This window comes from Bubalus bubalis, chromosome 21, assembly GCF_019923935.1.
Source record: "Bubalus bubalis isolate 160015118507 breed Murrah chromosome 21, NDDB_SH_1, whole genome shotgun sequence".
NCBI classification, from domain to species: domain Eukaryota; kingdom Metazoa; phylum Chordata; class Mammalia; order Artiodactyla; family Bovidae; genus Bubalus; species Bubalus bubalis.
The window spans coordinates 40937394-40955384 of NC_059177.1; the positions used below are offsets into that span (position 1 = coordinate 40937394).

At 38.8% G+C, this 17991-nt stretch overlaps 1 protein-coding gene and 1 non-coding gene across 27 annotated transcripts in view; one reads left to right on the forward strand and one right to left on the reverse strand.

The window, feature by feature from the left end:
• The window catches only part of FHIT (fragile histidine triad diadenosine triphosphatase), a 1535374-nt gene that overhangs the window by 860990 nt on the left and 656393 nt on the right, over window positions 1–17991 (forward strand). The window lies entirely within an intron of this gene.
• On the reverse strand, window positions 14260–14331 carry TRNAW-CCA. Its single transcript has one exon. It is a non-coding gene; the product is annotated as a tRNA-Trp (tRNA).

Consider the following 17991-nt stretch of genomic DNA (forward strand, 5'->3'; position numbering starts at 1 on the left):
CTCATGATGTTAAACATATGACTTTATTACTCAGCAGTACTGCTCTCTATGTATTTACCCAAGAAAAATGAAAACATCCACAAAAAATTTTTCTATACAAATGTTCATAGTAACTTTATTCATTAATTTATTTCCTATACTGGAAATAGCGCATAACTCCTTCAAGAGAATAAATAAATTGTTGGGTGCTCACTTGTATAGTGCAATACTATTGAGCCATCGTAATTTTAGTTACTGATAAACACAGAAGCATGGATGAATCTTAAACAACTGAAAGGAGGAGATGAAAAACAGTACATATTGTATGATTACATTTATATTACAAAACAGTCAAAGCTCTCGTGTAAGGATAAAAATCACATCAGTGGTTGCTGATAGAGGTGATGGTGCTTGAATGAAGGGGCCACTGGAAGCTTCTTAGGGTGATGGAAATTTTCCCTAACTTTACTCAAGTCTTCGCCTCATGTGTGTATACACTGTAAAATCTATTTCATCACATGCAGCTTTTACCTCAATAATTTAAAGATACAGAATTTTTTAAAATAGGCAGTGAAATAATCCAAACTGCTGCTGCTGATTTTGTGTAATAAATCAAGATAAGTTTGTTCACTAACATATCCAGTGTTTCAAATCCATCAAATGTATTTTGGCTAAGAACATAATCTAGGAGGGTTCGTTTGTTGTTTTATGATTTGATTTGTATTTTCACTAGTTTTCATGGTTTTTTTAGGATAAAGGTTTGCTTAGAAATTCTGTTGTCTTCAGAAAGGAGCAGAATTAGCAAATTTCTCTCCGATAAAAACAGGTAATTCCCTAGACAATTCACTGAAATGGTATATCCTTAATTTTTTTTTTTTTTTTTTTTGAAAAATACTCTGGAGGGACATTGAGGAACGTTAGTTATTTTGTTCCAGGGAATTGGCTGCTGGTTGAGAAACAGGCCCTGGATAATTGAAGCCATTTGTCTGAGAGCTGAATGTACAGGCAGGAATAGGACCTAACTTAATTGAAAAGAATTGATATTACAACATTAAGAACACTGATCCTCTAAGAATGAAAGCAAAAGGGCCAGACCAGGGTCTACTAGCATTTAGCATTGTTAGGGGAAGATTGTGTTCATTTTCCAGAATAGTTCTCTGGTGATAAGAATCAGTGATAATGGACTGACACAAAAAATCCCTTCTTGTCCCCCATTCTCCTCAGAGGACAGGCATAATGGGGCTAAGAAGAATCATAGGCTGACCTTATCACGTGGGTGTTTTCAGTTGTTGCACGTGTCACCTTAAGCTACACTTGTGGTCAGCATGATGTAAGAGGAAGACCTTGAGACTGAGCATCACAACAGACTTGACTGCTTGTGAACTGTGGGACCTTGGGCAAGTCTCTTAGCCTTTCCGACCTTGTCTTGAAGGGTTGCTGAAGGATGAAATGAAATATCATGTGAAAAGTGCTAATTAGCCTCTGGTATGTTAACTAAAGATAGTCCCTTCCTCCTCTTACAAAAACGCAGCTCTATACCAAAAAGTGGCTTGTCGGATTTCTTGAGGATGCGTTTTCTGAAGTTGAAATGAATAATGGAAAGCAATAGCCATTTCACTGGCAAGTAAATTGTTGCCACATTGTATATGTTTTATTTAGAACACCACTGTTTTGGTCATTAAAGGGAGGCAAAATGATTTGTAAATACTAAGTGCCCTGCTTGCTAAGAGGCATTAGCATCTATGAATTTTGCATGCCACTTGGACTAGGCTGTTAATCAGGTGTGTTTTATTGCTATGTATTTTCAAGAGAGAAGTTAAAAAAAAAAAATCTACAACTATAGCAATTGAGAGCTAGCTAAAGTTCTGAATATCCAGAGTCAGATTATTTTAAAATTCTTGACTAGGAATAGACTTTCTGAGCAATGATATCATAGTAGATCTTAAGAACTAAGAAAGATGCTAAATCTTTGCAGATCTTCATGTAAGTGTCAGACATTTTCCTCTATAAGAGATGACCTTCTAAGTTCTAAGAGCAGAACAGAGGGGTCTGTGACAGTAACATAGCCTTCCTTAGAAAAATCTAAATGAGAAATGAATTGTGGGATAGGAGAAAATATTACTTAACAAAACAGTTTATTTTAATGAATCTAAGCTATTCAGGTGAATCTAAATAAGCTAGTATTTTAATATATATGTATGTATATTTATGTATATATGATGTTAATAGTGAAAAAGTAGGTGAAATAGTGGGGGGGAAAAAGCCCTAAAACTCAGTAACTGCTGAAAAAAAACCTTCATTTTTCAACAGTTTGTCGTATATTTTTTCAATAAATCAGGCTATTAAAGAAAACGTGTAACCTGTAAGCTTAGATTCAAAGCATGTCTTACTTGCCTCCTCTATGTGTTTTTTAATAAAGAAATCTTGAATCTATGGTGAATTTTGAGTTCCCAAGAAGATCTCAGTTTCAGAACTCTCAGTATTTGGTGCTTCCATGTTGCTGCATGGATTGCCAGTAACATTTGATTGAACAAGTAAAACTGTATGAAGAATATATGTAACAGCAGTATAGGCATTCAGTGCTCATTTGCTTTTATCTACTGGGGATCAGGTGTAGTGGTAGCTGTTGAGACTTAGCCTAGCCATTCCCCACATGCATGCAATATAATGTGTTGTCAAAGTCGTAGAGTATGACAGAAGGACCCCCTAATTCTACCCATGGTAGGATCAAAGGAGATTTGATTAAAAGACCTGTCTTGAAAAATCAGACAGTCAGGAGTGGGCAAGTCTTTACCTTAAAACCAGGATGGAATGCACAGACAATGTAGAAAAGCTCAGCATGTCTGGAGCACAGTGGTGGCATGGCACTCCTAGACCAAAAGTACTATTTGCAAGGCTCTATCAGTTGGGTTCTCAACAGGGAACAGATGGCATATTCAAAATCATGATGAATTGAAGAGTTTATTTACAAGGGCACTATCAGCTGTGGACTGAGTGTAGGGAAACCACAGAGAATGTATAAAGTGGAATCAGTGATAACAGAGCTGTTATTTCTTGACACGAAGGGACAAGGGGAGGGAGCTGGTGTTGAAACCACAAAGGATCAAGGTGTGGGGAGGAGCTTGCCTTGAGAAGACTGTGACTTTCCATTGAGGAAGCCAGATAGAGGGGACCTCCCAGGGAGGAACGAGAGGATAAATACCATTATCAACTCTCTTCCCTTCTTCCCATCTCCTGCTTGGCCTTTCTTTAGGAAAATAGTGAGCCTTTTTCATGGGCAAGTGGAATCTGGGGTTCCTACCTGTTTTCTTTACATCAGCTTCCCTGAAGACTTTTACCTGTTATCCACCCTGCTTCTCTGGGGCTTCCAAGGTGGCGCTAGTGGCAAAGAACCCACTCTCCAATGCATAAGACGTAAGAGACACAGGTTCGATCCTGGGTTGGGAAGATCCCCTGGAGGAGGGCATGGCAACCCATTTATTCCAGTATTCTTCCCTGGAGAATCCCATGGACAGAGGATCCTGGTGTGTTACAGTCCATTGGGTTGCACAGAGTGGGACACAACTGAAGCAACTTGGCACATACATACCCTAATTCTCTTAAGCATCATCTACATTTAGACAAAACATTGTTTTGATTCATCGAGTTACCCAACATGAGTAAGTTGAAAGAGCTTCCTGAGAGGCTTGAAGTACTTTTGAGGCTCTGTTACATATAGTTATTGTCATTGTTGCTCAACTTCTTGTCAAAAAAGCATGGGTTTGTTCCATATTTCATTGGCTTTTATGAAAGTCTCATTAGGCTTTTGTATATCTTACCCTGTTGATCGTCCATCACAACCTATGGGCAAGGCAGATTGAGGCAAATTTTATTAATGAAGAAATAGTATCATGGAAGAATTCATAAAACTGGAGGTACCATTGAATAGAAAAAGAGCTCAGCCTCATTCACCTGTATGGTAAAGTATTCCTATACGCTGTAACATATGCATGCCATTTACTCCTCTCTCCTGCGATTAATCTAACACTTAAATGCCAGACACTGTGCAGGTGGTGGGGAGGAGGAAGGCCCCCTTCTTCTCTATGATGAGTACACAGCACACACCTGGTAGTATCATTAGGCCTAGAAACAAACAAACAGCTATGGTAAGGGAGACTAATTTGATCAGAAAAGGAGATGAAAATACGTCCTGCCCCTCCCTTCCCAAAATTCAAGCAGAAAAGCTTTCATATTTGACATGTGTTGAGCTTCTAAGAAATAAATCAGTTTCAACTGAAGATTCAGGGCACCGTGTCAGGAGATTTGTGTGCAAATTGGTTGAGATGCTGTGTGATGCTGCAGATCTTGAACTGACCTGTGTCACTTGCTTTAAGAATGGAGGGAGGATATTTTTTTAAATGAGGTCTGTAATGAAATAGGCCTCTGGATTTGACTCTCCCATGAGTGGATCCACGTGAGGTTAGGTAGGAGGTGACATTAAAGCTTGCTGCCCTCAAAATGACTTATCCTCCTGCCACTCTTGAGTGTTTCTGGGGGTCGGGAGGGGTTGTGATAAGAATATTTATTTCAAAAGTAATAAGCTCTGTGTTCACTGCCACTGAGGATTAAAACTGCCTTCCCTAACCCTTTCTTTCTTGTTTTGGCCAGTGGAGTGCTAATGTCTATAATGTTGTGTTGCTTTTCTCATCTTTATTTGTTTGATCCTCAAATCGCTACCTCCTTTATTTTGGTAACTGGCCCAATAATTGCCCAGAGGAACTCAATCATTGCCACTGCGTCCTGAAGAACCCATCCTTTGTTATTCCTGATTCCTCCCAGAAAAGAAGGAAATAGCAACCCACTCCAGTACCCTTGCCTGGAAAAGCCCATGGACGGAGAAGCCTGGTAGGCTACAGTCCATGGGGTCACAAAGAGTCGGACACAACTGAGCGACTTCACTTTTCAAGTAAGTATTAGTCGCTCAGTGTGCCTGACTCTTTGTGATCCCATGGACCACAGCCTACCAGGCTCCTCTGTCCATGAGGTTTTCTAGGCACGGATACTGGAGTGGGTTGCCATTTCCTTCTCCAGGGGATCTTCCCAACCCAGGATCGACACCAGGTCTCCTGCATTGTGGAAAGATTCTTTACTGACTGAGCTACAAGGGAAGCCTTTAATAAATACTAAATAATTACCCAGTTACACACTGCATATTGACTCTATTTAACCTCCTCTGCCTGGGGCAGTATCTTTTATCTATAGATTACAAGTGGTTGGAATTTTTTGTTTGTCTGTTTTTTTCCTCGTTTTTCAAGAAGAAAAGGACCAGGTAATAAACACCAGAATTTCTTGTCTCCTTGGTTAAGGAAGGAGTGTCTATGGGTTGTTATGGAGATGGGGGTGCAGGCTGTCACCAGTTTAGGAAAAGATATTTTAATATTTAGAACAATTAGGTATCTGGGTAATTTACTTTTCTCAGTTTTGTCATCCAGGTGTGATAAAGTCAAGTCAGTCTACTCAGTTCTGTGAAGTGGTGAAGCCTCTGCTGAGTAATTCTCAAGAGGAATTATGGGGGAGATTTCTTGGTATTGTGGTATAATCCATCCTATGTGGCCCGTGTTCACTAAATACCTACTGTGCCCCTAGGGCTGGGTAAGCACTGATAGGTTTCTGCCCCTGACTTAATGACCTTTTTGTTTTATGTTCTGTAACAAGTTTACTGATATAGTAACCCCCAAGATGCTTGCCTCTTGGAAGAAAAGCTATGACAAACCTAGACAGCCGATTAAAAAAGCAGAGACATCACTTTCCTGAACAAAGGTCCATAGATTAAAAGTTACCGTTTTTCCAGTAGTCATGTGAGAGTTGGACCATAAAGAAGGCTGAGTGCTGAAGAACTGATGCTTTCGAACTGTGGTGCTGAAGAAAACTCTTGAGAGTCCCCTGAACACAAGGAGATTAAATCAGTCAATCCTAAAGGAAATCAGTCCTGAATATTCATTGGAAGGACTGATGCTGAAGCTGTAGATACAATACTTTGGCTACCTGATGCGAAGAGCCAACTCATTGGAAAAGACTTTGATGCTGGGAAATATTTAGGGCAGGAGGAGGAGGGATGACAGAGGATGAGATGGTTGGATAGCATCACCAAGTCAATGGACTTGAGTTTGAGCAAACTCTGGGAGATAGTGAAGGACAGGGAAGCCTGGTGTTCGGCCATCCATGTGGTTGCAAATAGTTGGACACAACTTAGTGAAAGAACAAAAATAGCAATGATTATTTCACAATAATATATTTTAGTCACCTGTAACTATCAAGTTTCCTCTAGTACAGCCTCAACTAACAGTGCTCTTCCATGGCACAGTGCCACTTCTTACTGTCTAAGCTCTAATTTCATTGATACAAGCCATTTAAATTTACCTTTATGTTTCTTGAGCTTTGGTGTCTATTTGATAATAACCTCATGATTAAACAAAAAAAAAATCTTAAATATGGCAAAGATAAAGAACAATTTTCACTAATGAAAGTATTTATGTAATTAACCTACCCTCTAAAAAAGATTACTAACAAAGGAAATACACCTGTGAATTGCCACATAAAGAGCTTCTGAATTGATGATTTGTATCAATTGACATTTGTCATTTTTATTTGTCAGAATAGATTTTAAATGTTTCTGATAAAAATTGGAAGAACTTATCCCTATTTCTATATAACTCTTTCTCCTTGTAGACAGCTGCTGCTGATTGTGGCTTTGCATGTCCACTGAGTTTTAAAACCTATTTCACTTTGGTTTGAAATATACATTTTCTTAATAGCGATTTTTAATTTTATTTAGACACACTAGAAAGTGTATGTAGCCTTTGGAGTTTTTTTCTTTTTTTTATCATTTAGTGTCATTTTCTTGCTTTGCTTTATTTTTTTTTTTTAAATAAAGCCATCTGTTTAGTAAACATGGAAAATTGATTGATATGAAACTCAGAAAGTTCATAATGACAACTAAATAACAGATGACAGATTAGATAAGAACAAGTCATTAAGTTGGCCTATAAAAGGACAGCCATCTGCCCCACTATACCAATCTTTCTATTGATGACAGTAATAATTTTCGGAGTCCATGACAGCTAAGAATTTATAGAATAAAATGGAAAAGCTTATAAATTGAGAAGTGAAGCTTGATTTTGGCAATTAATGTAACCATTTTGTTTCAGGGTTACATGACAAGTGAGTGAAGATTATACAATATCCTTTGAGAACAAATAATCCTTTACTCTGTGTATTTACACGTTTTATGTGACACAGAAAATGACTATATTACCATTATTTTTTTGGCTGAATTTTTAACAGATGCAGAGAGTATAATTCATTGACAACTAAAAGGATTTATGATTCAAAATTTTTTAAAATCTTAGTTTACAGATTAGTGATGTATAATTAAAACATAAGATTGTGAAACTGAAAGTGAAGTCGCTCAGTCGTGTCCGACTCTTTGTGACCCCACGGACTGTAGCCTATCAGGCTCCTCCGTCCATGGGATTTTCCAGGCAAGAGTGCTAGAGTGGATTGCCGTTTCCTTCTCCAGAGGATCTTCCCGACCCAGGAATCGAACCCAGGTCTCCCGCATTGCAGGCAGACGCTTTACCGTCTGAGCCACCAGGGAAGCCCAAACATAAGATTAGTGGGGACATTTAAGTATAACCAATCACAGATCCACAGGACTGAAAAAGGCCATAGGGCCGTCTGCCCTTACCATGCCAATGCTGTCATCAAAGTTAAATCCAATTTTATAATCACTAACAAAATACCAAAGAATAACCAGAATAAAGTGCACAATGATATATATATTTAGCAGAGTTAAACAGAATCAGGGTACCAACAGTTGGACCTGCTTAATTTGAGGAAACTGTATCTGCTGACATTTAAAAGTGAGATTGAATTACTGGTTTTAAATTTGGAATTGTTTTTCATATTCACTCATCAATGAGCTAATCCTCTGTAATGCTAAATGACTTGAACTTTTGCTCTTCTACATGGACCTATTATTGTAATTGAATTTGGTGAAAGTGGTTTAACTGGTATTGGATCCTGAGTATCTATACTTTTCCTGTTTCTTCACATCCTTTGTGAAAATGAATTAATTCTTATAGAATGAAATACTGTTGAGGTTTGGTTGGCCTGGGGCTTTGGGGAGATTTACCCTCTGTCAGAACCTAAGATGATACATTAAAACTGAATCTTTACTTAGCAGGTCCTAGGAACTTTATGCTTTCTATTCCTATGCCTTGGGTTTTTCTTTTTTTATGGCTCTGATGGGTATGACTGCAGCCATGAAATCAAAAGATGCTTGCTCCTTGGAAGAAAAGCTATGACCTACCTAGACAGCATATTAAAAAACAGAGACATTACTTTGCCAATAAAGGTCCATCTAGTCAAGGCTATGGTTTTTCCAGTAGTCATGTATGGATGTGAGAGTTGGACTACAAAGAAAGCTGAGCACTGAAGAATTGATGCTTTTGAACTTGTGGTGTTGGAAAAGACTCTTGAGAGTCCCTTGGACATCAAGGAGATCTAACCAGTCTAATCCTAAAGGAAATAAGTCCTGAATATTCATTGGAAGGACTGATGCTGAAGCTGAAACCCCAATACTTTGGCCACCTGATGTGAAGAACTGACTCATTTGAAAAGACCCTGATGCTGGGAAAGATTGAGGGCAGGAGGAGAAGGGGACAACAGAGGATGAGATGGTTGGATGGCATCACCAACTCAATGGGCACAAGTTTGAGTAAACTCCAGGAGTTGGTGATGAACAGGAAGGCCTGGTGTGCTGCAGTTCACAGGGTCACAAAGAGTCAGACATGACTGAGTGACTGAACTGGAGCTGGGCTGACACATACCTGGGTAGGAAAAGTTTCAAGTAAAATTATAAATAAGAAAGTGTCACTGGCAAGTCTGTTTTTCACACATAGCTGAAAATAGCATGTTAATGTATATATCTTCTTATGCATTTATATATATACATTTTAAAAATAAAATGGAAATTGTATTTTAAACAGCGTTTGGTACCTGCTTCTGCTCACCATTTGTGAGCATGTCATTTGCCTCCTTTATTATTCATAACATAGTAGCCATTGTACCATATAGCATATTTGATATTACCAATTATTTACTATGGGACATTTAGATAATCCAGCTCATGATCATGATTGAACCATTCCAGTACATAAACCTCTAGATATCTGCTTTCTTCCTTAGATTTCCAAGGAGTAGAATAGTTAGGACAAATGTATACAATGTGTTCAGGTTTTTGCTGCATGCTACCTCAGAAAAGCTATCGGGCTCACCATGACTGCATGAATGTTCTTTTCCTTGTATGTGTCTTAACTTAAAAAGAGTTTGTAATATTAACAATGAATCTAATGTCTTGTTTTAACGTGAATTTTTGTGTATCGAGATAGCCTTTTTCCCCCTTTGTTTTTCAACTACTGGAATAATATTTTTCTGTGTAGTGTTTTTTGTTACCTTTGCCCATCTCATTTCTAAAGAGTTGACTTTATTTATTGTTCTTACTCTGAAGGAGTCATAGCAGGAGTAGCAGAATAACATTAAGATCACCTTGACGTTTCTTCAGGAGGAATGGTTTCAAGTTTATCCTCTTAAACCACTGAAATAAACGTGAAGGACTGCCCTCTATACAAACCACAGTTATTCAGCTGAAAATCGAGACTGTCTGGCAAATCATCTCTTGCATTTTAAGGAACTGATCTCCAAAGGGGGTGAGATTGGAGAACTGAATCTTCCTCACTGAGTTGCAAGGCCACTGGGACAAGAGGGAGCTCCCTTCTTTGCTGATAAGTGACAAAACTAGAAAAGACAGAATGTAAGAAGAAATGTTCTTAGAAAGGCACAACTCTTTACATTTGATATGAGTTAATGATCAGACAGGACTCAGCGGCTGAACAACAATGATATGCATTTATTGCTTGAAGCAAGGAATGAAAAAATGACATCTGGGTATATGGGTGCCTATAATATTTCTTACAATTTCAACATGTATTAGGTTGTAGAATTCTTAGCTTACTATTGTTCTGTTTGAATCTTTTATCTTTGAAGACCCCCTGCCTCAGGCTCACTGCCAACAGGTTTACTGTTTTCAAAGTTCTCAGTATATTTTCCCTTGCATTATCCAAGCTTATTTTTTCTTATCATAGTTAAGTGGCTTCCCTTAGCTCTGGCACAGTCTTGGGTATTGGCATTCATTTATTTACGCTTCACTTCCCATTTACTGAGCACCTACTATGGTCAAAGCACATGCTGAAAGTACAAATATGAGAGCCATGTTCCCTCATCTCAAATAGAAATTACTCTCGTGGGTAAGATAGTTGCCCAAAGAGGTAATCATACAAGGCATAAAGTGAAATAATAGAGGTAACACAGGGTGTTAAAGAAGTAGTGAGAAAAGGGACTGAGTCATCAAGGAAGCCTTCTTGGAGTAAGGGCTACCTAGTTAAACCTTTAGAAGTCCCAGGGGTCAGCCGGAGCTGTGACTGAGCAGTAAAGAATATGCCTGATTTTTGCAGGGGCTTGTAAGTGAGTTTGTTAAGAAACACATTGTGAGAGGGAATAATACAGTCTTTGCCCTTTGTAGAACTAGAAAACCTAGCCGTTTCAAAGACTGGAAGTTAATAAATAGCTACAATCCTTTTTTCTTTAGCGGTTGTACCATACATCTTTGTATTTGTGAAAAAATCTAGACGTGATTTCCTTTGAAATTGTTTCTTTTAATATAGACGCTATGATTTTAGTGAAAACTTCGACACTATTTTGTGTGAAAGGACTTCAACATTACTGGCAATATACGGTATAAAACATGATTATTTGCTTAAAGGTGGAAATATTGGATCAAAAAAAGCCTATCAAACAACAGTAATTAACAGCTTAACCTAAAAACTCCTCTTAAGTAATTGTTTTGCTCTTTCCTTCAATCATCCATTCATTTGCTGAACATAACCCTTAGGCATGGTTAAAGAACTGTTTTTGAATGCAAAGGTATAAATAAGCACAGGTTTTCTTGGTGTAGGTTCTGTCTTGACAGGACTATCCATTTTGTTAATTATTATGGTTTTCTTTTTTTTTTTAATTAAAAGATAGGCAGATTGGGGATAAATAATACAGATGCACACACAAAAATACAGTAGCGAGTTCAAAACAGGGATTGGATGTTTTAAATTTTGCTTCAACCAGGAGAATCATCTTGGGGCTATAGAATGAGTTTTCCTTCTTCAGACACTTTTTTTTTTAATACCTACAGCCCTTTGCATCCATAATAAATGTTGATATGAAAGTGTTAGTTTTGTTTTTTTTGTAAATTGCATGAGTAATTGTCCCCCCAGCACTTGCTAAGTTGATGCTTCCTTTTTTAATGGCTGTAATATATTTGTAAACATGTTTCTTAACTTACTTGAAAACATGTTTCCATCTCATTTATTTGCAGGCAACTTACTGTCTGTTGAATCTTTAGCTTCTTTTCTAATGACTCCTTTGAAATATTATTTTAATGAACCTATGAAACACATCATTGTATTCTTTATATTGTGGTTGGACTGCTAATGAGTCTCATCCATTAAGTAAATGGCTTTGTAGGCAATGGAAATGTAATAAATAAAGTTAGTCTGTTCTTCTTTACTACTTTTCTGCTGATGGGCATACCACATGCTGAGAAGGTAATGTTTCATGACCAGAACAGTTTAGTTGGTAGGAGGATTGGGAATCTTTGCATTAAAAAAAAAAAGAAGAAGAACATCATAAAAGCACATTTGCAACCCCAACTATTTTTTTTTATCAAATTATAAGGTAATGTATTTTTAATGCAGGCATTGTATTGCAAGTGGGTATGCCTTATCAAAGATATCAAGTATCCATAGGATACTTACAAAGGGAAAAATACTACTTCTCTAGAAATACAGGACAAAAGAAAGAAAACCTATTTTAAGATATAAAATTTTTTGACGTATAATGCACAGTTACATATTTCTGTTATTAATAGTAGTATTGAAACATTTTAAAAATAACTAAAAGAGATGACTTATATAATACATGTATAGGGCTCAGCATAGGGATTAAAACATGGTCACTTTAAGCAGTAGCATTAGTGAAAGTCACACAGTTGTGTCCAGCTCTTTGCAACTCCATGGACTGTCGGCTACCAGGCCTCTCAGCAGACGATCCATGGAGTTTTTCAGGCAAGAGTAGTGGAGTGGGTTGCCATTTCCTTCTCCAGGGGATCTTCCCGACCCAGGGATTGAACCAGGGTCTAACGCATTGTGGGCAGATGCTTTACCATCTGAGCCACAGGGAAGCCCAGTAGCATTATAAGGTATAAAATTCTACAAAAGCAACTTCTGAGCAATGGATTGCATAAAAAAAAAAAAAAAAACCTAAATTCACGTCCTTTTCGATTTGACTTCATTGGCCTTGATTCTCTGCCTTATCAAAAGGAGATACTGGTGTCAAAAATGATCTTGCACATTACATCTTGTTTTAGTGGAGTCTGGTGGCGACTACCAGTTCCACCTTCAAATCCCAAGTGTCTTTATTGTTTGCAATAAAATGTTACAAGCATTTACTCCTCAATACTCCAGTGACAAATCTGATATTGTTATTATTATTTTCATATTTGTAGTTCAGTGGCTCTCTTTAAGCTTATGGCTACTCTGATCAGTAAAAACAACAAGATGGCATTGCCAACTGTTTCCGCCCCCCTGCCCACCACCTTCTGATATGGGCACCATAGTCTGCCTGCACTGGCAGAATTTCTAGGTCTCCAGAGCCGATATTGGAGAGACAGCAGTAAGCAGTAAGATCTTGAAAAGCAAGATTCTTAGCCTGGATGAAAACTAGGAATCCTAGCCACTGACCAGCAAAGGCTAGAAGTTCCCCTGGCTCTTACCCTCATTTGAAAGCAAGAGTGTTTCAAGGAGGCAAAGACTATAAAAATAGGTACAAAATTTATCATTAGAGACACAGTACAAGTGGAAGAGTGCACAGAGAAACAGTTGAAGACAGAAGCAAGGCAGAGACACGTACCTGGAGAGAAAAGGGTATAGGCGTCCCCCTGAAGAAGATGAGTGCAGTAAAAAGGCTATTAAATCATTTATACAGGGCGAGTCTTCCAGGTCTTTGTTTACCTCTGGCCAATTATCTTGCTTCATTGTCCATACCTGCCCTGCCCTAGGATCTTCCCTGACATGTATGCACACCTTTTACCCAAGATGGATTCCAGCCCAGAGTCCTCTGGGGGAGCTGGGGCTCGGCATCACATATTTGGCATGGTGTCCTCTCTTTTTGGCTCCCAAGGCACCTCTCTGTGCATGTGCAGTGTCTCCCTTGTCTTCCCCAAGGAAGGGGAATATGTGACCTTTTGATCTTTTACTCCAAAAGGGTTTAGCCCCTCTGTCCCTGCCATAACTGTTATGTTAAAGTGTTCACAGGAGACAGAACCCAGCTATGCATCCTGTTTCTGTTGTTATTTCCATCTCAAAGTACAAACAAAAGGCTGATTATAAATATCTGCATCCTTCCTTAGGAAATGTAAACAGTAGGCTGATAGTAAATGTCTAGCTTGGAGCCCATCTGTCTCCTGCCTCAGTGTCAAGGGTGCCGCCCCTTAAGAATAAAAATATGAAATAACGAACTTTTTCTGGGTTCTTTTAAAGTAGTCTCTGTGGTTTGGGCACAGATGAAGGCAAGCATTGGCAGAGAACAGGGATTTCTTCCCTAGCCAGGACTTTCTCTATTGTTTTAATTCCATTGCCCTAAAGATTGCTTTGGTGGAAATGAGATATAAAACGGAAAAAGAGTTAATGTCACATTTTGCACAGCAATAAAACTGAAAAACTATCCTCAGATTGAGAAGTAATTTTGTTTTTACAAGAAATAACTAGTGCAAATTCAAATAACAAATGTTATCTTAAAAGAAATAAAAGAATGCATTTTTGTGTTGTAACATTTGTGAAATCAGGCTCTTATAACTGATAGCCTGTCATAGTTTTTTTAAAAGTATATTTTCCTAAATTACATAAAATAGTGATGGGCCTTAACATTCAGGTCATCTGAGATTCAGTGAACTACTGAGGTTTGGGATCTTATTACTTTGTTCCCGATAACGGGAGGTAAAAATGACATTACTGTTCAGTCGTGTCTGACTCTTTGCGACCCCGCGGACTGTAGCCTACCAGGCTCCTCCGTCCATGGGATTCTCCAGGCAAGAGTACTGGAGTGGGGTGCCATTTCCTTCTCCAGGGGATCTTCCCAACCCAGGAATTGAACCTGGGTCTCCCGCATTGGAGGCAGACGCTTTAACCTCTGAGCCACCAGGGAAGCCTAAAAGAAATAAAAGAATGCATTTTTGTGTTGTAACATTTGTGAAATCAGGCTCTTATAACTGATAGCATGTCATAGTTTTAAAAAAAGTATATTTTCCTAAATTACATAAAATAGTGATGGGTCTTAACTTTCAGGTCATCTGAGATTCAGTGAACTACTGAGGTTTGGGATCTTATTACTTTGTTCCCGGTAATGGGAGGTAAAAATGATGTTACTGTTTTTAAACAATGTCTACTTTCATGAATTTGGTTGAAGGAACAATGTCCTCTTTTAGTCTCAAGCTTGATTTTGTCTATCTTCTAGACCTTTACTCTATCCAGCCTATGAGCCCTTGCTTACGTCAGAGATCTTAATGATTTGTCTTTGTCTGTGAGCTTGAAAAGACAGGTTTCAACAAAATGCCTGCTATAAGTAAAAGAAAATATACTTCACTGAGGACATATGTGAAATGATGATTAACTGTGTTTTAAAGGAATTATTCTAGAGATATGCTAAGCTGCTCCACACTCATTTAGAGTTGGCAACCTGTTAACAGTTCCCCGTCTGCTCCACTGAGGTCAGCCAACTTCTGTTGGGTAACTGAAACGGTGGAGTTTGAAAGCAGAGCACAAGATGCCATCCTGAAAACTGGGGCTGTCACGTTGCGTTATGTCACGTTTTATGACAGGTCACAGGAGGAAACGATAACACGATTTTATAAACACGCCACCCAAAGCAGGCTCACTGACATTCTAGCTGTCCACCAATGTTAGAAGTTATTTTCTATCAGAAATTAACAGGATCCAGGACTTTAAAAGGGGGTCTTTCAAACAGAAAAGGGAAGTTTTTCTACTGCTGTGGACAGTTCCATCTATAGTGAATTAGAGTGTAAACAGGGGAAAGAGAGAGATTCTACTGTAGAAAGTGATGCAGGTCTAACTAATTTAAAATTTTGCTGTTGCTGTTTAATCGCTAAGTCGTGTCTGAGTCTTTGTGGTCCCATGGACTATAGCCCACCAGGCTCCTCTGTCCATGGAATTTTTCAGGCAAGAATACTGGAGTGGGTTGCCATTTTCTCCTACAAGGGATCTTCCAGGTCCAAGGGTCAAACTCCTTGGATCTGCTAGTCAGATGGATTCTTTACCACTGTGCTCTCTGGGAAGCCCTAAATTATAGCCTGAAAGTGAAAAAAAAAGGAGAAGTATTAGTTACTTACTCATGTCTGGCTCTTTGTGATCCCATGGACTATAATACCCTAGGCTCCTCTGTCCATGGAATTCTCCAGGCAAGAATACTACAGTGGGTAGCCACTCCCTTCTCCAAGGTATCTTCCTGATCCCAGGATCGAACCCAGGTCTCTTGAATTGCTGGCATCTGAGCCACCAGGAAAGCCCAGGTGGATTCTTAACCAGTACACTACCTGGGAAGCCCCAAATAGTAGTGTAGGCCAGTGTAAAAAAAAAAGAAAACATTATTAATTAGACTACAGCGGTATGATGAGAGTGAGGAGATTGGGGAGATTGGGGTGGTATTAGTAACATATATGGGGAGGTGGCATTTGGAATAATTAATGCTTTCCCTTTCTCCCCCACATCTACGTATACTGTTCCAGATGAAGTCTAATCAAACAGCAGAATACATAACTGGGGCTATACCTATAGAGTTACAGCTCTCCATTTTCATTGTGTGCTGTCTTCCTGTCATTTTGCCGTAGACTGCTAGAGAATGCCTCCATTTAGATCAGCTTGGGCTTCCCTGGTGGCTCAGCTGCTAAAGAATCCACCTGCAGTGCAGGAGACCTTGGTTTGATTCCTGGGTTGGGGAGATCAGCTGGAGAAGGAAAAGGCTACCCACTTCAGTATTCTGGCCTGGAGAATTCCATGTCTAGTCCAAGGGGTCGCAAAGAGTCCAACACTGCTAAGCAGCTTTCACTTTCATTTATGATTAGATAAGTTCCTGCCCCAACCCTCTGCCCTACCCTCAACTTCCATTCTCCACACTTACAGAACTACAAGCGACTTTCAGTATCTCAACAGACTGTACAAAAAAAAAATTTCCCTTGAAATATTTGTGTTGGTGTACTAGACACTCACAGCTAACAGTTTATGCTGTCTGTCTGTAATATTTCAGTATACTGAGTTACATTTAAAGTATTGTATAGTAGATATGATCATTGCACAAACTAAAATATGCAAAAATAGCCATTTTCTGTCTTTAAATTTTTATTTTAGATATCTATTCTATCAGGGTGGTGGGAGGAAATGATATTGATGTATTTGGGGTTCTCTTTCCTTTTTCCTGGGTTTTTATGGGGATGGGGCAGGGCCCCATGTGGTCCCCAGTGTCACCTGTCTACTCTGGCATCAAGGAGAAACCTGGTGTCCTGTGTGGTCCTCTTTGTGGCATCAACATGGACCCACAAATGGCTGGGTCTGCAAAGCTTTTGAGTCATGCGGTTCCTGCTCTGTCCATGGTGCTAGTTAGAGCACAGGGCTCTTTCACTGGCTTGCATGCTATGTTAGAGCACCAAGAATGTGGGTGGGAATGCTAGGTGTATAAAATCCTGAAAGAAAAGGGCTGAAAGAAGAACGGTGCCCTTCTCATAGGGCTCTCCCTTATGGAAGGAGGGATCAGATCTTCCTTCTACTCTTCCCCCATGTCAGCTGAGGTTTCTACCATCTCCCAGGCCTGGCCAGGGGGCCAGGAATCTGATTCTTTGTTATCCTTGCTTTCACTCTACTCTTTTCCCTATTTCTAGTCTAAGTTGTCTAGATGGAGAGAATGGTGTTTTAGATTGGGTAAGGAGAAACCATGATCTTAATCATGGTATTTTCTTTTTGTTTTGTTTTGGTAACCCAATTTGTTTCTTCATATCCTAGATATTGATTCACAAAAGTCAAAGAGATTGTCTGTTTTTCCTCATTTTTCTGCATTGTCACATTCCTCCCCAAAGGAAATGAATACAAAGTGGCCCAGCTTCTTGAATAAAGAGTGGGACAAAGGAGAGAAGAAGAGATCGGGGGGTAACTGTCAGTTGATATAGGAAACAAATGTCTATAGATGCTTATTTTTCATTTAAAGGATGTCAGTCTTCTTATGCGATGACAATAGAGCAGGGTTTAATAAACATAAAAGTGGGAATCTAACAATAAGGTCTTGAATCTAAATGCTCCTCCTTATTTGTTCTGGGCATGTACTGTGACTTTTCTGTGTCAAAATTAGATGTAAAAATAGGGCTGCTGATGGATTGCTGGAGAAAGTTGGGAGAGAGATCTTTGTGACAGCATTTGCTTAAAAAGCCAACAAATGTGAGTTTATTTCCAATTTTTCCTCTAATCTATCTTTCTTCATTTCTGGACACTATAATGCTCAACTCTCAATGCCTCCAGCCAACATTTTTACCTCCTTTAAGCCTCAGTTAAATTTTTGGATCCTTATTCAAAGACAAAAATCTTATCAATCTCCAAGTTCTTCTCTTCCCATGTTCCATGTTGATTTTGAATCTCTGTGTCTTATTTGAGGGAGAGGGCAACTCAGAGTTTTACAGAATTATGTGCATCATCTCGCTATTGATCAGAAGAAAAGGATACTTAATCTGTTTTTTTTTTAATAAAGAGATGATTCACATTAATGTGAATATATATGTCACAGAACTATACACTTAAAATAGTTAAA